General features: G+C 45.2%; 4 protein-coding genes across 4 annotated transcripts in view; 3 read left to right on the top strand and 1 right to left on the bottom strand.

The window, feature by feature from the left end:
- The window catches only part of LOC309550227 (uncharacterized protein), a 1,381,219-nt gene that overhangs the window by 1,248,044 nt on the left and 111,782 nt on the right, over window positions 1–21,393 (bottom strand).
- LOC309548714 (uncharacterized protein) overlaps window positions 1–21,393 on the top strand; it is a gene marked incomplete at its 3' end in the record, with an annotated part of 357,939 nt that overhangs the window by 281,907 nt on the left and 54,639 nt on the right. The window lies entirely within an intron of this gene.
- Window positions 1–21,393, top strand: part of LOC309548715 (uncharacterized protein) — a gene marked incomplete at both ends in the record, with an annotated part of 346,981 nt that overhangs the window by 272,956 nt on the left and 52,632 nt on the right. The gene's annotated exons all lie outside the window — the stretch shown is intronic.
- Window positions 1–21,393, top strand: part of LOC309548716 (uncharacterized protein) — a gene marked incomplete at its 3' end in the record, with an annotated part of 124,146 nt that overhangs the window by 68,408 nt on the left and 34,345 nt on the right. The window lies entirely within an intron of this gene.

Here is a 21,393-nt window from a genome sequence, read left to right as displayed (position 1 = left end):
TCCTTATTTAGTCCATGATTTAGTCATGAATAACAGCGGGGCTGAGCCCCACCAGAGGTCAGAGAGTGAGGATGGGGGGAGAACAACCAAGATGAAGACTGGACTGATCCTGAAGACCACCATCATTGGGTTACCGACTCCTCCCTCATTATCACTTTCTGTTTAAGTGTCCAAAGTTTGAGGAAGTTATCACATCATTATCAACATGTAAAAGTCTGTCCTCCAATCAAATCATCAGATATAAAATGTCCAGCTGGTAGGAAATGGGTGTATCAAAAGAGAATCCATATTATGTGTATATATACCATAGCAGTGGGTAGACAGGAGAGAGCAGAAATCTGCTATGTAATGTACAACATAGAGTATATAGTGCAGGGGTCAGGAGTATGTAATGTACAACATAGAGTATATAGTAACGGGGTCCGGAGTATGTAATGTACAACATAGAGTATATAGTGCAGGGGTCAGGAGTATGTAATGTACAACATAGAGTATATAGTAACGGGGTCCGGAGTATGTAATGTACAACACAGAGTATATAGTACAGGGGTCAGGAGTATGTAATGTACAACATAGAGTATATAGTAACGGGGTCCGGAGTATGTAATGTACAACACAGAGTATATAGTGCAGGGGTCAGGAGTATGTAATGTGTAATATGAATGTAGAATCCCTCTGACATTCAAAAGGCAGGATAACTCCTCCGAAAGCCAGGGGCAGGCTAACCATTCACCCCAGGGCTGAATCCATGGCATAAATACCGGGACCATAAAAGGTTATTGGGCGCCACTCACTTTTGTCTTTTTAAAGTGTTATTGCAGAATGGTTCCGGAGGTGAGGGTTGGAGGTGAGGGGGGGGGGGTGGGGGTCTCAGAAACCATGGCAGATCACTTACAGACTCTGCAGATCAATGTCTATTCTCACAGTGTCAGAACCTATAAGCCGACTGTAAGCACATTCCCAAATTGCAGTGCGTCCTCCAAGTGAGTGACCAGGCCCTCCTTAGAGACCGGTCTTCTTCATGACTCTTTCTAGCAAGGGGCCTCCCCTGGGTCTCCTCCTTGGCACAGCTTCCTCCAGACCAGGCAGGACAGCTTCACAACCACTTCAGCACATGTTAGGCCCCAAAACAGGCTAATGGACCAAACAGCAGAGCTCCATCCAGCAGCCCCTCCCTACACCTCATCCCAGGGGAAGAGAGCGAGCACATGGCCTGTCCCAAATATTTTTTTCCTCCCCCAGCATGCACCAGTGACATAAACCTCCTACTGGATTGGCTGACAGAAATATAAATATTCTTAATGTAAGACATTAAACCCAAAGAAAATATTTATTATATTGCAGCTTATCGATTCTTCGATTTGATGTTAGTTTTCCTTTTTAAGATTTCTTATATGTTCATCTGGTGATCTGGCCAGTAAATCTGTTCTATAAAAGCCCCAACTCTAAAGCAGAATGTATCAGTTAGTGGGATGGGGCAGACCATTTACCACTGACAGGGGTGCTTACAACGATCAGCTTTTATTTATTCTTGTAAAACTTTTATCCCAAAGGAAAAAACTGTTTGCTGTAACTGATTATAAAGTGTGAGATGGAGTTTGGCTTCAATTTGTTACTGTTTTTAAATCTTATAATACATCTAACACTCTCCGCCCCCCCCCCCCCCCGCGACTAATAACGCTGCTGTCTCCAGAGTGGTGGCGCTCTAATACAGAAGGTGTGACCAGGTGAAAACAGAGGGGAAAAAGCCTTAAAAAGAAAAGTAATGCAGCCACCACATCTAATGATTGGTAAGCTGCAATGTATGACATTTTTGGTTTTGGGTTTATTATCATTTTAGTTTGGTTGGTGAAATGTCATACTATGTCCAGTGATAGCGGTGACATCTACTGGCCACAGTGAGAAATCACAACTCCGCTTAAGCTTAGGGAAAAACCAGGCGAAAAACTGAACAATCAGTCTGAGCTAAGTACAGCCCAGCCAAAAACTAACATGACATAGCAGTCTCTATTAAGGAAAAGTTGTAACTTTACATTCCCGTCCCCTTTTTTCTGACTGCTCAGACAAACTGTCTAAATTCTGGACTTTGTAAAGAGAGGAATGCAGATAAAGGGGTACAACTTATGTAGGAGGATTTGTTTCATTTCTGTGTATCTCCTGAGGACAGTCACTTCACTGGGTATATGGAGGGTTTACACCCACTCAAAATGTGCACATGAGAGAAGTTGCAGAGGTCCCACACCGCTGCCTCCCATCTCCTGAGACTGCACTCAGTGACTTGGGTGTGAGACTATACAGACATATCCCTCCACCCGGCACAGCCAGCAGATAACAGAGCAAGTAACCCCGGGAGAATTGTTCTGTCAGTGATCTTACTAGAACCGGGTATGAAGAACCAAAACACATGTCCTAGGTTTGATAACACCTATAGTGAAAAACTGAAAAAGTGGAAGAAGACCCAAAGCACATACCCCAGGTGCCTAGGTCTAGTAATGTCTATGGTGAAAGTGAACATTTTGCTTCCAGCTGAACCCCAGGATCTCTATAAATCCAGTCTAGAGACATAAATTGTGTCTGCAGCACAGAGAAGGAAGATTATCCGAGAGAAATACAGGAATACAGGACGGGGAACACAGCTCAGGAAAGAGACCAGGGGATTACAGGCTGATATCACCCAGCCCCCGCCCTACTCTGGACCAATCAGTGAGCAGTATGGGTGGAGGAATGTATTTAGTGTTAATGACCCACCTGTGCTGATCTCTGTAGGAGTGTCCTCCTCTATAAATGTCCCCGTTATTCCATCCTCCTCCATAGACTGCTGATCATCCCCCACATACCTCTCTTCTTCTGCTTTAACTTCAAATTCTATATCGATTGGATCTCCACTCTAAATGAAGAAAATTAAAGAATATCATCTGTAAGATATAAGATTTATTATTGTGACATCACATAAAAATCCACACATTGTCTCCATGAGTCTGTGTTTTATAATCTCTGTCTCACCAACCTTGTAACAGTGAGGGATGGTGTGACCTTCCTGTGTGGAATCCCGGGAATACAGAGGACGGGGACATCTCTCTGCTGGGTTCCTGGTATTAGGTGGCTCCATCATATCCTTGTGTCCTTCTGAAAACTCCTCCATCACTCCATACTCCTCATCCTCCTCTTTATACTCTTCTTTAACATCAATATTATCATCCCCGGGGATTCCACTCTGAATATATAATAAAACATTCATTGTAATAAACATGCTGTGTATAAATCAGAACTACCAATAATTGTCACTCATCTACCTGATGATGGTGGGGGATGGTGTGACCTTCCTGTGTGGAATCCCGGGAATACAGAGGACGGGGACATCTCTCTGGTGGGTTTCTGTAGCTGGATGACTCCACCATGGTGTCCTGGTACAGATCTTTGTGTATTTTTAGAAACTCTGACTCCTTCATCGCCCCATCCTCATCATCCTCCTCTTTTATCTCTTCTTTAACCCCAACTTTAGAATCTCTCAGGTTTCCACTCTGAATATATAATAAAAATGACATCAATGGTAACAATGCAGATAATGTACAGATCCTAATGATACTATCAGTGATTGTTCCTCATCTACCTGATGATGGTGAGGGATGGTGTGACCTTCCTGTGTGGAATCCCGGGAATACAGAGGACGGGGACATCTCTCTGGTGGGTTCCCATTACTGGATCCATCTGTAGGAAACACACACACTGACTGAATACATTGTTTCTATGTGTTTATCAGATGATGGGGGATCTAGGTGGAGCCTCCGTACTGCTCTCTCCTTTACAATAAAGTCTCCTCTTACCCGGTGATGTGAGGGGCGGCTGATTCTCCATCATGACGTCCTTGTAGAGATCCTTGTGTCCTTCTAAATACTCCCACTCCTCCATGGAGAAATAGACAGTGACATCCTGACACCTTATAGGAACCTGACACACACAATGATACAGTCACCATCCAGACACATCCCTTGTCTGTTACTGGATAATGTCCCAGAATTCCCAGCACCGCTCACCTCTCCTCCATGATCTCTCTGGTGACTTCTAGAATCTTCTTTGTATTTCTCTATTCTATCAGGGAGGGAGGTGGAGGCAATGTGATGGTCATATGATCTCCAGACTTCACAGGAGGAAAACTCTAGGTCTGAACACAAATAGTAAAATCAAATGAAATTCCCAGAATCCTCCTCACCTCACCATTCAGGTTTCCATTTGATTAAAGCCCCACCTCAGACTGAGGTATAATTTAGCCACACAGGACCCCCCACACTACGCAGGGTAAAAGTTTGTTGCAGGCATTCTGACATCATTACATACAACGCAGGACCAACAGAGCCACTTTGCTAGTGAGGATGCCAAGGGTCCATCCACATACTAAGAGAATGGGGAAAAAAAGCCAGATGGAGGGACATGGGGGGGAGGAGCTGTTACGTCAGTGTGATGTCATAGGACATATGGACTCTGGATGGAGGGACATTTGGAGGGGGAGATTTGAGGGGCCCTCTATATGATCAGGTGACGTGTGGAGGAACGGAGTGTAAATAGCAGAAAATTTTCTCCAGAGCTCCTAATGGTGGGGATGGATTTTGCTGCATGCTGGTGTCAAGTATCCACCCCACAGGGTCACTGAAGGTGGGGAGAAAAGCTGTGTAAGAGGATATGGAGGAGAGATGAGGAGGAGATCCAGGAATCAGGATAAAGGTCAGGGCAAGCGACAGACGAGCGCATCCAAGAGATGAGGCCGGGGTCACTACACAGAAAATCAATCCAAGGAAACAACAGGCAGGACAAGGAATAGCAAGAAGGAGTTCAGAGGAAAATGAGAATATTGCTCAGCCAATGGGAGATTATCTCAGCATGACTTGCATAATGTAGGGGATGAGGGGGAGGGGAGGAAGTCACTTAACCACTTAACGCAAACTGACGTAGACCTATGTCGAATCAATTTAAGTAGTTGTTCCGGGATGATGCCTCTAGGTGGAGGCATCATCTAGGTACCGTTTGTTAGAGCCGGCGGTCAGCTTTCCGGCGGTAATGACCGAGAGCCGCTCGATCGTTACCCCGGCGAGCGGGAGATGATGCCCCCCCCTCCCCCCACCTTCCACAGCTCTGCCCGGGTCTCGCGTCTGCCGGCTGGATGGAGTTCCGATCTAAGCCAGATGCGGCTTTGATCGGGTCTCCGATGACGTAGCCCGGAGGCGGCATCCATGACGTCACATCTGGGTTACTCGGCTGCCAAAGACGGCAGATTAAAAAAGTGAATGTATTCAAAAATGCAGTTTTGGTGTTTTGAATACATGGAAGTGCAGTGGAGGGGTTTGGGGTATTTTAGACCCTCGATTCCTCCATAAAGAGTGCCTGTCACTGCACATATTGCTGTCACAAGGGATGAAAGAAAACGTATACGGAAGTTGCGCCGCAAATAAAATCGCTGTTCAAACCACACATGTGAGGTATCGCCGCGATCGCCAGACCGTGAGCAATAAATTAAAAAAAAGAGCTACACTCTAACTCTAAACTGGTAACTATTAAAAATTTTTAAAGCGTCGCCTATGGAGATATTTATTAACCGTATTTTGTCGCCATTCCACGTGTGTGCGCAATTTTAAACCATAACATGTTAGGTATCTATTTACTTGGCGTGACATCATCTTTCACAATATACAAAAAAAAATGGGCTAACTTTACTGTTTAGTTTTTTGTGTAATGTGATTTTACGTAATTTTTCCAAAAAAATTGCATTTGAAAGACCGCTGCGCAAATACCGTGTGACAAAAAATATTGCAATGACCGCCATTTTATTCTCCAGAGTCTTTGCTAAAATATATATATATATATATATATATATATATATATAATGTTTGGGTAGTTTTCTAGCAAAAAATACTGATTTTAATTTGTAAACAAAAAGTGTCAAAAATAGGCTTGGGGCTTAAGTGGTTAGGGTGACATGGAAATTCAGTTGGTTCAGCAGGGATCGGTCACATTTCCATCCATGTGTGGTCACTGCCGGATAAAAGTCACTCCATCAGCGGCTGCAGCCAATAGCTATTCTGTGTGTTCTGAGAGTGGAGGAGCGCCCCCCATTGTCAGAATACAATAGTGCAGTGGAGAGGATTCCTCCATCCCCCCTCCAATGTGTGGATGGGGGAATTGCTTCATTTTTTTTTCACTCAATAAAAGTGAACCATGTATGGTCAGCTCTGAAAGCAAGATATGTTATTCATCAACTGATCCCCCTGAAGGGGTTAATCTACGTATTACCTCCTCTGCCAGTTCCTGCATTGTCTTCTCTCTCCGTCCTACAAAATGGAATGTCCTGTCAGAATCTGACAACACTTCCTGTCTGTATTCCATAGAGACTTCCTGTCTGAGTAGAAGTGAGATCACCACCTTGTGGAGATCAGAGGAACTGCAGCCCTGCAAGTCTACTGCGCTTTCTGTCAGTCTCCCTCCTAGACTCTGCTTCCTCCTCCGACCGCTGTTCCAGCAGGAGCTCCGCCTCTTCCTACATACTCAGGGAGGAGAGAAAGGGGAAGGATATACAGTACATACACACACAGCACAAGGCCGTGTTCACACTACCAGACGTTTCTCAGGGCTGCAGTTCCTCTGAGCTCCACAAGGTGGTGATCTCACCTCTACCCAGACAGGAAGTCTCTATGGAATACAGACAGGAAGTGATGTCAGACACACACACACACACACACACACGACATTCCATAGGAAGTAGAGAGAGGAGACATTACTGGAAGTGGCAGCAGAGGAGGTAATAAGATCTTATTTTCTATTTACACCCAGTAACCCCCCCCCCCCCCCTGTCATGTCCATCCTCTTCCTCCATAGTCACTGTGATGTCTTTTATCTCCATATAGTGTGGAAACCTAGATTAACCCCTTCAGGGGGATCAGTTGATGAATAATATATCTTGCTCCCAAATCCGGCCATACATGGTTCAGTTTTATCGTTCAGCCAGAGGGATGAGTGGAAAAAACGGAGGCAATTCCCTCCATCCACACATTGGAGGGGGATCCTCCCCGCTGCACTATTGTATTCTGACAATGGGGGCGCTCCTCCGCTCTCAGAATACACAGATCAGTGATGAAGCTATTGGCTGCAGCCGCTGATGGAGTGACTTTTATCCGGCAGTGACCACACATGGATGGAAATGTGAGCGATCCCTGCTGAACCAGCTGAATTTCCATGTATCTATGGTCACCTCCTCTCCCCCTCATCTCCTTCATTATGTAAGTCATGCTGAGATTATCTCCCATTGGCTGAGCAATATTCTCATTTGTCTCTGAGCTCCTTCTTGCTATTCCTCGTCCTGCCTGTTGTTTCCTTGGATTGATTTTCTGTGTAGTGACCCCGGCTTCATCTCTTGGATGCGCTCGTCTGATGCTTGTCCTGACCTTTATCCTGATTCCTGGATCTCCTCCTCATCTCTCCTCCATATCCTCTTACACAGCTTTTCTTCACACCTGCAGTGACCCTGTGGGGTGGATACTTGGCACCAGCACTCAGCAAAATCCATCCCCACCATTAGAAGCTCCGGAGAAAATTGTCTGCTATTTACACTCCTCCTCCCCACGTCACCTGATCACATGAGAGATTACTTTCACACATTCCTGACAGATTTCTGTATGGTAAAGGTCAAAGTTCACTCTTTATTTTAGGAGAAGTGGGAGGGACCCGGGAACAATGATTTGGTTTGCACCGGATCCTCATATAGAGCACCCCTCAAATCTTCCCCTTCAAATGTCCCTACATTCAGAGTCTATATGTCCTATGACATCACACTGACCTCACAGCTCCTCCCCCCAATGTCCATCCATCTGGCTTTTTTTCTCATGCTCTTAGGATGTGGGCGGAGCCTTGGCATCCTCACTAGCAAAGTGGGTCTGTTGGTCCTGCGTTGTATGTAATGATGTCAGAATGCCTGCAACAAGCTTTTACCCTGCATAGTGTGGGGGTCCTGTGTGGGTAAATTATACCTCAGTCTGAGGTGGGGCTTTAATCAAATGGAAACCTGAATGGTGAGGTGAGGAGGATTCTGGGAATTTCATTTGATTTTACTATTTGTGTTCAGATCTAGAGTTTTCCTCCTGTGAAGTCTGGAGATCATATGACCATCACATTGCCTCCACCTCCCTCCCTGATAGAATAGAGAAATACAAAGAAGATTCTAGAAGTCACCAGAGAGATCATGGAGGAGAGGTGAGCGGTGCTGGGAATTCTGGGACATTATCCAGTAACAGACAAGGGATGTGTCTGGATGGTGACTGTATCATTGTGTGTGTCAGGTTCCTATAAGGTGTCAGGATGTCACTGTCTATTTCTCCATGGAGGAGTGGGAGTATTTAGAAGGACACAAGGATCTCTACAAGGACGTCATGATGGAGAATCAGCCGCCCCTCACATCACCGGGTAAGAGGAGACTTTATTGTAAAGGAGAGAGCAGTACGGAGGATCCACCTAGATCCCCCATCATCTGATAAACACATAGAAACAATGTATTCAGTCAGTGTGTGTGTTTCCCACAGATGGATCCAGCAATGGGAACCCACCAGAGAGATGTCCCCGTCCTCTGTATTCCCAGGATTCCACACAGGAAGGTCACACCATCCCCCACCATCATCAGGTAGATGAGTGACAATTATTGGTAGTTCTGATTTATATACAGTATGTTTGTTACAATGAATGTTTTATTATATATTCAGAGTGGAAACCTCGGGGATGATAATATTGATGTTAAAGAAGAGTATAAAGAGGAGGATGAGGAGTATGGAGTGATGGAGGAGTTTTCAGAAGGACACAAGGATATGATGGAGCCACCTAATACCAGGAACCCACCAGAGAGATGTCCCCGTCCTCTGTATTCCCGGGATTCCACACAGGAAGGTCACACCATCCCCCACTGTTACAAGGTTGGTGAGACAGAGATTATAAAACACAGACTCATGGAGACAATGTGTGGATTTTTATGTGATGTCACAATAATAAATCTTATATCTTACAGATGATATTCTTTAATTTTCTTCATTTAGAGTGGAGATCCAATCGATATAGAATTTGAGGTGAAAGCAGAAGAAGAAGAGACGTATGTGAGGGATGATCAGCAGTCTATGGAGGAGGATGGAATAACGGGGACATTTATAGAGGAGGACACTCCTACAGAGATCAGCACAGGTGGGTCATTAACACTAAATACATTCCTCCACCCATACTGCTCACTGATTGGTCCAGAGTAGGGCGGGGACTGGGTGATATCAGCCTGTAATCCCCTGGTCACTTTCCTGAGCTGTGTTTCCCGTTCTGTATTCCTGTATTTCTCTCAGATAATCTTCCTTCTCTGTGCTGCAGACACAATTTATGTATCTAGACTGGATTTATGGAGATTCTGGGTTTCAGCTGGCAGCAAAAATGTTCATTTTCACCATAGACGTTACCAGATCTAGACACCTGGGGTATGTGCTTTGGGTCTTCTGCCACTTCCTTGGGTCTAGTAAGATCTCTGACAGAACAATTCTCCCGGGATTACTTGCTCTGTTATTTGCTGGCTGTGCCGGGTGGAGGGATATGTCTGTATAGTCTCACACCCAAGTCACTGAGAGCAGTCTCAGGAGATGGGAGACAGCGGTGTGGGACCTCGGCAACTTGTCTCATGTGAACATTTAGAGTGGGTGTAAACCCTCCATATACCCAGTGAAGTGATTGGCCTCAGGTGATACACAGAGATGAAACAAATCCTCCTACATAAGTTGTACCCCTTTATCCGAATTTCTCTCTTCTTTACATCTGTTAGAAATCCAGAATTTAGACAGTTTGTCTGAGCAGTCAGAAAAAAGGGGACGGGGATCTGAAGTTACAGCTTGTCTTAAATAGAGACTACTATGTCATTTTAGTTTTTGGCTGGGCTGTACTTAGCTCAGACTGATGGTTCATTTTTTCGCCTGTTTTTTCCCTAAGCTTAAGCTGAGTTGTGATTTCTCACTGTGGCCAGTAGATGTCACCGCTATCACTGGACATAGTATGACATTTCACCAACCAAACTAAAATGATAATAAATCCAAAACCAAAAATGTCATACATTGCAGCTTACCAACCATTAGATGTGGTGGCTGCATTACTTTTCTTTTAAAGGCTTTTCCCCCTCTGTTTTCACCTGGTCACACCTTCTGTATTAGAGCGCCCCCACTCTGGAGACAGCAGCATTATCAGTCTGGGGGAGTGTTAGATGTATTATCAGATTTAAATACAGTAACAAATTTAAGCCAAACTCCATCTCACACTTTATAATCAGTTACAGCAAACAGTTTTTTTCCTTTGGGATAAAAGTTTTACAAGAATAAATAAAAGCTGATCATTGTAAGCACCCCTGTCAGTGGTAAATGGTCTGCCCCATGCCAGTAACTGATACATTCTGCTTTAGCGTTGAAGCTCTTATAGAACAGATTTACTGGCCAGATCACCAGATGAACATATAAGAAATCCTAAAAAGGAAAACTAACATCACATCTAAGAATCGATAAGCTGCAATATAATAAATATTTTCATTGGGTTTAATGTCTTACATTAAGAATATTTATATTTTCTGTCAGCCAATCCAGTAGGAGGTTTATGTCACTGGTGCATGCTGGGGGAGGAAATAAATATTTGGGACAGGCCATGTGCTCGCTCTCTTCCCCTGGGATGAGGTGTAGGGAGGGGCTGCTGGATGGAGCTCTGCTGTTTGGTCCATTAGCCTGTTTTGGGGCCTAACATGTGCTGAAGTGGTTGTGAAGCTGTCCTGCCTGGTCTGGAGGAAGCTGTGCCAAGGAGGAGACCCAGGGGAGGCCCCTTGCTGGAGAGAGCCATGAAGAAGGCCGGTCTCTGAGGAGGGCCTGGTCACTTGGAGGACGCACTGAAATTTGGGAATGTGCTTACAGTGTTGCTCAGTCGGCTTATAGGTTCTGACACTGTGAGAGTAGACATTGATCTGCAGAGCCTGTAAGTGATCTGCCATGGTATCTGAGACCCCCATCCCCCCCAACCCCTCACCTCCTGAACCATTCTGCAATAGCACTTTAAAAATACAAAAGTGACTGGCACCCAATATCCTTTCTTGGTCCCGGTATTTATGCCATGGATTCAGCCCTGGGGTGAAATGCTAGCCCGCCCCTGGCTTTTGGAGGCGTTATCCTGCCTTTTGGATGTCAGAGGGATTCTACATTCATATTACACATTACATACTCCTGACCCCTGCACTATATACTCTATGTTGTACATTACATACTCCTGACCCCTTCACTATATACTCTATGTTGTACATTACATACTCCTGACCCCTGCACTATATACTCTATATTGTACATTACATACTCCTGACCCCTGCACTGTATATTCTATGTTGTACATTACATACTCCTGACCCCTGCACTATATACTCTATGTTATACATTACATAGTCCTGACTTCTGCTCTCTCCCCTCTATCCACTGCTATATTTACACATAATATGGATTCTCTTTTGTTACACCCATTTTCTACCAGCTGGACATTTTATATCGGTAGATAGTGAGTAGGTGTCCCGCACATCAAGGCGTGGCCTGGCGTAGGTCCAGACTGAGACTGCCATTTACTATCATACAGCAGGTCATAGTTACATAGCAGTTGAGGTTGAATAAAGACAATAGTCCATCCAGTTCAACCTTTTATAGGTGTGTGTGACCGTAATCATCTCCCATACCCCTGAATGTCCTGATCCTTGAGATGTAAGTCTAAGAATCTTTTGAAAGCCACCATACTACCCGCAGAAACCACCTCTTGTGGTAGAGACACAATCTTGTAGCCCTAACAGTAAAGAACCCCCCGCGTTGCGTTTCTCCTCTAATCGCATTGTATGTCCTCGAGTCCCCATGCAATCCTTGCGACTGAATAGTTTTTTTTCTATGCTGACGTCTCTTCTCCAGGGAGAATAAATCGAGCGATTGCAGACGCTCTTCATAATTGAGATCCTCCAATCCCCTAATTAGTTTAGTTGCCCTTCTCTGGATTTTCTCCAGCTCCAACACATCCCTCCTGAGGACTGGCGACCAGAACTGGACAGAATACTCCAGATGCGGTCGGACCAGAGTTTTATAAAGTGGAAGGATTATAGTCTTATCTCTGGAATGCATCCCTTTCTTTATGCATGCTAATATTCTGCTGGTTTTGGCAGCTGCCGCTTGACATTGCATGCTGTTGCCTAATCTATCATCTACCAATACTCCCAGATCTTTCTCCATTTTTGATTCCCCCAAAGTTTCCCCCCCAGCGTGTATTGTGTTTTTATGTTTTTAGTCCCCAAGTGCAAAACCTTACACTTCTCCACATTAAACCTCATTTGCCATGTTGTTGCCCACTCCGTAATTTTGTCCAGGTCATTCTGTAGGATATCTGCTTCATGCTGTGCAGTTATTGCCCTGCCCAATTTTGTGTCTTCTGCAAAAACTGATAACGAACTCCTGATCCCGTCCTCAATGCTGTTTATGAATAAATTGAACAAGGTTGGTCCCAGGACTGAGCCTTGGGGGACCCCACTTACCACCCCAGACCAGTCTGAGTATGTTTATTACCACCCTTTGGACACGCCCTTTAAGCCAGTTCCGTATCCAAGAGCAAACCCTGCGGTCGATACCTGCAGACCTTATTTTATTAATTAAGCGCTTGTGGGGAACTGTATCAAACGCCTTAGCGAAATCCAAGTACACCACATCCACTGGTCTGCCCCTATCTAGCTCACAGCTCACCTCCTCGTAGAATGCTAAGAGATTGGTTGGACAAGAATGCCCATTTATAAACCCGTGCTGATTAATAGGGATGATCGAACTTTTGAAAAGTTCGGTTCGACCAGAACACCCGAACTTCCTGAAAGTTCGGGTCCGTATTTCAGAACCCCATTGAAATCAATGGGACCCGAACTATAGGAATGCACTGTGAGATGCATTTGTTTAATATGTTCCTAAAGCATTCCCATTTGTCCTCTGTGGTCAGTGTTCCCAGGGTTTGGTCCCAGTTTACCCTTTCCATCATTGAGCACAATTTTGGAAAGTTTGCCCTTCTGAAGTTTAGGGTTCTTATGTTCTCCACTTGCCTTGTTATATTGTTATTTACGCTAAATGTGATCATCCTGTGATCGCTAGAGCCCAGGTTGTCCTGCACTCCTACCTCCGAGATTATGTCTGGGTCATTAGTGATCAATAGATCCAGGATTGCATTTTCTCTAGTAGCGGAATCCACCAACTGTGACATGTAGTTGTCCTGTAAAGTTTCCATGAATAGACGGGTCTTCTGTGAGTGTGCAGTCCTCTCATCCCAGTCAATGTCGGGATAATTGAAGTCCCCCCAATATGATGACTGATCCCAGTTTTGCCAATTTTCCCAATAGTGATATAAATTCCAGCTCTACCTCCTCCCTTTGGTTGGGTGGCCTATAGCAAACCCCCACAACGACTTTTCCTTTTTCTCCTTCCCTATGGAGTTCTACCCACACAGATTCTAACTCCATACTCATCCCTTCCATAATATCAATCCTCTCTATCACCCTTACATTATTCTTGACATAGAGACATACCCCTCCCCCTCTTTTTCCTACCCTGTCCTTCCGGTACACCGAATACCCTTGGATATTGGCCAGCCAGTCATGTGAGGGGTCGAACCAAGTTTCCGTTATTCCCACAAGGTCTATGTCCTCCTCATGTACTAACATTTCCAACTCATCCATTTTATTACCTAGGCTCCTGGCATTAGCATATACCCCTCTTAGTTTTGTGGAAGTTGATCGTGAATGGTGATTATGTTTATTCCTGATTGGTCTGAGGTTTTCCCGCACAGACCCCCCAATTGACATTATGGAACTACTGTCGCTGCTGACTCTACTACTGCCTTCTGTTCTTTGCTCCCTCCTGACTCTACTTCTGAGCCCTCCCCCCCGTCTCATAGTTTAAAAGCCCCTCCAACTTGGTGGCCATCTTTCTCCCCAAAAGAGCTGTACCTTCCCCATAAAGGTGCAGCCCATCCTTACTAAAGGGCCGGTAGTTCGGCACCTACAGTCTTTTCCACATATTGCCCTCTCTTTCCTTCTAGTAAGTGAGTCCCCTACCACCAGAACCTGTCTTTCCTTTCCCTTGCTCCCGCCCTCACTGGAGGAGTTCTTCCCCTGGCAGCTAGGGGCATCTCTCTGCTCCAGCAATGCTGGTCCCTGACTGGATTCCCCAACATCACACAACTGGGCGTATTTATTGGGGTGCTCCAGCCCAGGACCGGCCTCCTTGCCTTGTTCCCTTCTACCCTTCCTAACTGTCACCCAACTACTCTGCTCTGATGCCTGCACCCTTGTATCTTCACTCTCCTCTGTGCAGGCCCCTGGTACGTTCCCAGCTCTCCTTCAGTATGGAGATTCTTCTCAGTGTTGCCAGCTGCTTCCCTAGACTCAGGACCTAGATACTGGTATGGACTGGGTAATGTGTTAGGATCTATACTGGTATGGACTGGGTAATGTGTTAGGATTTATACTGGTATGGACTGGGTAATGGGTTAGGATCTATACTGGTATGGACTGGGTAATGCGTTAGGATCTATACTGGTATGGACTGGGTAATGCGTTAGGATCTATACTGGTATGGACTGGGTAATGTGTTAGAATTTATACTGGTATGGACTGGGTAATGTGTTAGGATCTATACTGGTATGGACTGGGTAATGCGATGGGGTCTGTACTGGTATGGACTGGGTAATGCGTTAAGATCTATACTGGTATGGACTGGGTAATGCGTTAAGATCTATACTGGTATGGACTGGGTAATGCGTTAAGATCTATACTGGTATGGACTGGGTAATGCGTTAAGATCTATACTGGCATGGACTGGGTAATGCGTTAAGATCTATACTGGTAGGGACTGGGTAATGCATTAGGGTCTATACTGGTATGGACTGGGTAATGCGTTAGGATCTATACTGGTATGGACTGGGTAATGCGTTAAGATCTATACTGGTATGGACTTGGTAATGCGTTAAGATCTATACTGGTATGGACTGGGTAATGCATTAGGGTCTATACTGGTATGGACTGGGTAATGCATTAGGGTCTATACTGGTATGGACTGGGTAATGCATTAGGATCTATACTGGTATGGACTGGGTAATGCATTAGGATCTATACTGGTATGGACTGGGTAATGCATTAGGATCTATACTGGTATGGACTGGGTAATGCGTTAGGATCTATACTGGTATGGACTGGGTAATATGTTAGAATTTATACTGGTATGGACTGGGTAATGCGTTAGGATCTATACTGGTATGGACTGGGTAATATGTTAGAATTTATACTGGTATGGACTGGGTAATGTGTTGGGATCTATACTGGTATGGACTGGGTAATGTGTTAGGATCTATACTGGTATGGACTGGGTAATGCGATGGGGTCTGTACTGGTATGGACTGGGTAATGCGTTAGGATCTATACTGGTATGGACTGGGTAATGCGTTAAGATCTATACTGGTATGGACTGGGTAATGCGTTAAGATCTATACTGGTATGGACTGGGTAATGCGTTAAGATCTATACTGGTAGGGACTGGGTAATGCATTAGGGTCTATACTGGTATGGACTGGGTAATGCGTTAGGATCTATACTGGTATGGACTGGGTAATGCGTTAAGATCTATACTGGTATGGACTGGGTAATGCGTTAAGATCTATACTGGTATGGACTGGGTAATGCATTAGGGTCTATACTGGTATGGACTGGGTAATGCATTAGGATCTATACTGGTATGGACTGGGTAATGCATTAGGATCTATACTGGTATGGACTGGGTAATGCATTAGGATCTATACTGGTATGGACTGGGTAATGCGTTAGGATCTATACTGGTATGGACTGGGTAATGCATTAGGATCTATATGTCACAATCTGGATGGAGGCCGAAGTGCAGAGAGGGCTTCCCTTGCAGCTCAGTGCGAGTCACCCCTGGAAGTGGTACAGGAGGTGAAGCGTCCCAAGTAGCACAGGTCGCCTGCGGTGAACACCAGATGATTTCAGGAACTCTGGGTAAGGCAGGCAACTAGAGGAGTAGTAAAAGCCAGGCCGAGGGTCAAACACCGGTGATCAGTCCAAGAGCAAGGTAAGTAGCAGAGCAGGGACGAGCCGGGGTCATACACAGGTGAGCAGGCAGAAACAGAGTCCTTAGGCAAGCCGGGGTCATACACTGGGAAAACAGGCAGGTGGTAGCAAGAGCAAAGTCCGAGAGGCAAGCCAAGGGTCAAACACCAGGAGGACATCAGATGGTTCAGAAACAAGCCGGGTCACAACAGGAAGTCCAAACAGGAAGCACAAGAACACAGGAAGCTGAGAGATAATCCAGCAATGAGTCTGCTCCTATGGCCACCTTTTATAGGCCAGCAGAGGGCAGTGTCAATTGAGGCTGGAACGATCATTGCTATTACTGGCAATGTTGCCAGTTCTCCTATGGCCATTTCCCTGACGGGCCAGCAGAGGGCTGTGTCGATTGAGCCAGGAGCGTCCATGACTTGTACTGGCAGAAATGCCAGTACGGCTGTATCCCTGACACTATACTGGTATGGACTGGGTAATGCGTTAGGATCTATACTGGTATGGACTGGGTAATGCGTTAGGATCTATACTGGTATGGACTGGGTAATGCGTTAGGATCTATACTGGTATGGACTGGGTAATGCTTTAGGATCTATAGTGTTATGGACTGGGTAATGTGTTAGGATCTATACTGGCATGGACTGGGTAATGTGTTAGAATCTATACTGGTATGGACTGGGTAATGTGTTAGGATCTATACTGGTATGGACTGGGTAATATGTTAGGATCTATAGTGGTATGGACTGGGTAATGTGTTAGGATCTATACTGGTATGGACTGGGTAATGTTTTAGGATCTATACTGGTATGGACTGGATAATGGGTTAGGATCTATACTGGTATGGACTGGGTAATGCGTTAGGATCTATACTGGTATGGACTGGGTAATGCGTTAGGATCTATACTGGTATGGACTGGGTAATGGGTTAGGATCTATACTGGTATGGACTGGGTAATGTGTTAGGATTTATACTGGTATGGACTGGGTAATGGGTTAGGATTTATACTGGGATGGACTGGGTAATGGGTTAGGATTTATACTGGGATGGACTGGGTAATGTGTTTCCTCCCAGATCTGGACCAGGGCATCACTGAGCTCCTGAACAGACTGAGGTGTAACCTGGAGGCATCGGATGGACTGAAAAACAGAATGTCCCAGAGGTGTTCTATTGGATTCAGGTCAGGTGAGTGTGGGGGCCATTCAATGGTATCAATTCCTTCATCCTCCAGGAACTGGCTGCATACTCTCACCACATGAGGCCGGGCATTGTTGTGCACCAGGAGGAACCCAGGACCCACTGCACCAGCATAGGGTCTGACAATGGGTCCAAGGATTTCATCCCAATACCTAATGGCAGTCAGGGTGCCACTGTCTAGCCTGTAGAGATCTGTGCGTCCCTCCATGGATATGCCTCCCCAGACCATCACTGACCCACCACCCAACCGGTCATGCTGAACGATGTTACAGGCAGCATAATGTTCTCCACGGCTTCTCCAGACCCTTTCACGTCTGTCACATGTGCTCAGGGTGAACCTGCTCTCATCTGTGAAAAGCACAGGGTGCCAGTGGTGGAGCTGCCAATTCTGGTGTTCAAAGGCAAATGCCAATCGAGCTCCACAGTGCCGGGCAGTGAGCACAGCGCCCACTAGAGGACGTTGGGCCCTCAGGCCACCCTCATGAAGTCTGTTTCTGATTGTCTGGTCAGAGACATTCACACCAGTGTCCTGCTGGAGGTCATTTTGTAGGGCTCTGGCAGTGCTCATCCTGGTCCTCCTTGTACAAAGGAGCAGATACTGGTCCTGCTGATGGGTTAAGGATCTTCTATGGCCCTGTCCAGCTCTCCTAGAGTAACTGCCGGTCTCCTGGAATCTCCTCCATGCTCCTGAGACTGTGCTGGGAGACACAGCAAACCTTCTGGCAATGGGAGGTATTGATGTGCCATCCTGGAGGAGTTAGACTGCCTGTGCAACCTCTATAGCAGGGATCCTCAAACTACGGCCCTCCAGCTGTTGCAGAACTACACATCCCATGAGGCTTTGAAAAACTCTAACAATCACAGACATGACTAGGCATGATGGGAATTGTAGTTCCCGAACAGCTGGAGGGCCATAGTTTGAAGACCCCTGCTCTATAGGGTCCAGGTATGGCCTCATGCTACCAGTAGTGACACTGACCCCAGCCATATGCAAAACTAGTGACAAACACTCAGAAAAGATGAGTAGGGAAAATGTCAGTGGCCTCCACCTGTAAAACCATTCCTGTTTTGGAGGTCGTCTCATTGTTGCCCATCTACTGCACCTGTTGGTAACAACCCCCTCTGCTACTTGACTGACCAGATGAATATCCCAGGAGTTTCCCTGACTTGATGCTATACTCTGATTATAAAGTGTTGAGCAGTGTATATGAGTGTGGAAAACTCTTGGTAATTTTTCTTGTCTTCTGACAGACGGACTCTGTGGTGGGAATAGAAGGACATCGGAGGAAGATGTGACTACAGAAGATAATGACATGGCATCTTCTCCAGAAGTAAATCCCGTTCCTCATAATATACATGACAGACCTCACCATTTGAGGAGATCATTGGAATCTCCTGATACTTCACATAGTCCTCTAATATCTGACAGTGCCGACGGGTGCGGGAAACCATCTCATCTCAGGGAATCTTCTTTATACCATACAGGAGAGAATTCATTCTCATGTTCAGAGTGCGGGAAATGTTTTAAAAAGAAAAAAAACCTTCTTCAGCACCAGATAATTCACACAGGGGAGCGTCCCTATTCATGTTTACAGTGCGGGAAATGTTTTAGTCAAAAAGGAAATCTTCTTCAGCACCAGAGAATACACACAGGGGAGCAACCCTTTTCATGTTCAGTATGCGGGAAATGTTTTAATCAGAAAGGACACCTTCTTCTGCATCAAATAATACACACAGGGGAGCTTCCCTATTCATGTTCAGAGTGTGGGAAATGTTTCAATCAAAAAGTATCCTTTCTTAGCCATCAGAGAATACACACAGGTGAGCGTCCCTATTCATGTTCAGAGTGCGGGAAATGTTTTCATGATAAACGAGTTCTTATTAGGCATCAGAGAATACACACAGGGGAGCGTCCCTATTCATGTTCTGAGTGTGGGAAATGTTTTAGCCAAAAAGGATACCTTCTTCAGCACCAGAGAATTCACACAGGTGAGTGTCCCTATTCATGTTCAGAGTGCGGGAAATGTTTCAATCATAAAGGAAACCTTCTTAGTCATCAGAGAATACACACAGGTGAGCGTGCCTATTCATGTTCAGAGTGCGGGAAATGTTTTAATAAAAAAGGAAACCTTCTTAGCCATCAGAGAATACACACAGGTGAGCGTCCCTATTCATGTTTAGAGTGCGGGAAATGTTTTAAGGATAAAAGAGCTCTTCTTACGCATCAGAGAATACACACAGGTGAGCGTCCCTATAAATGTTAAGAGTGCGGGAAATGTTTTAGTTACAAAGGATACCTTCATGAGCACCAGAGAGCTCACACGGGTGAGCGTCCCTATTCATGTTCAGAGTGCGGGAAATGTTTTATACATAAAGGAAACCTTATCCATCACAGAATACACACAAGTGAGCATACCTATTCATGTTTAGAGTGCAGAAAATGTTTTAATGAAAAAGGAAACCACTTTTGCCATCAGAGAATACACACAGGTGAGCGTCCCTATTCATTTTCAGAGTGCGGGAAATGTTTTCACAATAAAGGAAACCTTCTTAGCCATCATAGAATACATTCAGCTGAGCGTTCCTATTCATGTTCAGAGTGTGGGAAATGTTTTAATAATAAAGAAACCCTTCTTCGCCATCAGAGAATACACACAGGTGAGCTTCCCTATTCATGTTCAAAGTGCGGGAAATGTCTTATTAATAAAGGAAACCTTTGCCATCAGAGAATACACACAGGTGAGCTTACCTGTTAATGTTCAAAGTGCGGGAACTGTTTTATCTTTAGGACTGAGCCCATTTCTGACTTGTGTGGTTTACAAGTTAAAATCAATATTTTAACTAGAAAATAACTCGGAACCACCAAACATTAAATATGTTTTTTAGCAAAGACTCCGGAGAATAAAATTGCGGTTGTTGCAATATTTTTTTGTCACGCGGTATTTGCACAGCGGTCTTTCCAATGCCATTTTGGGGAAAAAATACATTTCCCCGCGTTTAAAAATAAGTAAACAGTAAAGTTATCCCAATTTTTTTTGTATAATGTGAAAGATGTCACGGTGAGTAAATAGATACCTAACATGTTCCGGTATAAAATTGCGCAGAGCGGTTTATATGAAGTGCGGTTTATATGGAATAGAGAAGTGAGAGATAATACTAGGAAGGCCCCTCCTACACATAGCAGATAGATCCCGCCTACCGCGTGTGTCTGTGGGGAGCGTTTGATGGTGAGAAGTGGGAATTGATGTTTTCTCCTCTCACACAGATCGGATTGGGGGAAGATTTATCTTCTAATGGATTTCCTCCATATATTCCGCCCCGTCACCTCAACTCAAACTTCTCCACTTCCCTACCACGTGCCGCCTTTTTACTGCCGCAGTACTCCCAGGCAAACCCACGTACGTCTACGTCAGTCGCTTGGAGGCAGCTAGGGGGCGAGCGCACGCCGGCACACTCCCACCCCCACTCATCAGCAGGGAAGCTGATGCGTGGGTCAGGCGGCTCCGATTGCTGCCGGTCACCCGCGATCGTTCCCCACTGAGAGAGAAGAACGGTCGGCTTTTGTAAACACATCTGACCGTTCTTCTTCCCTGGAATGATCATAGAGAGCCTTCTATATAGGATCACAGATCTCTATGGTCATTTTACAAGCCACGCCCCCCCACAGTTATAATCACTCCCCTAGGTACACAGTTAACCCCATAAATCACCCACAGGGTTAACCCCTTCCCTGCCAGTGCCATTAGTACAGTGACAGTGCATATTTTTAGCACTGATTACTGTACTAATGTAACTGGTCCTCCCCAAAAGTGTCAGTTAGGGGTCCGATCTGTCCGCTGCAATGTCGCATTCCCGCTAAAATTGCAGATTGCCGCCAATATTAGTAAGAAAAAAACAAAACAATAAAAATGAGATAAATCTTTCCTCTAGTTAGTAGACGCAATAACTTTTGCGCAAACCAATCAAAATACGCTTATTGCAATTTTTTTTTTAACCAAAAATATGTAGCAGAAAACAAATTGGCCTAAAATGTTAAAAAAAA

This window comes from Pelophylax lessonae, assembly GCF_965119305.1.
Source record: "Pelophylax lessonae genome assembly, chromosome: 3".
NCBI lineage: Eukaryota > Metazoa > Chordata > Amphibia > Anura > Ranidae > Pelophylax > Pelophylax lessonae.
Note: the sequence above shows the minus strand (reverse complement) of the source record. Positions and strands in the feature narration are given on the sequence as shown.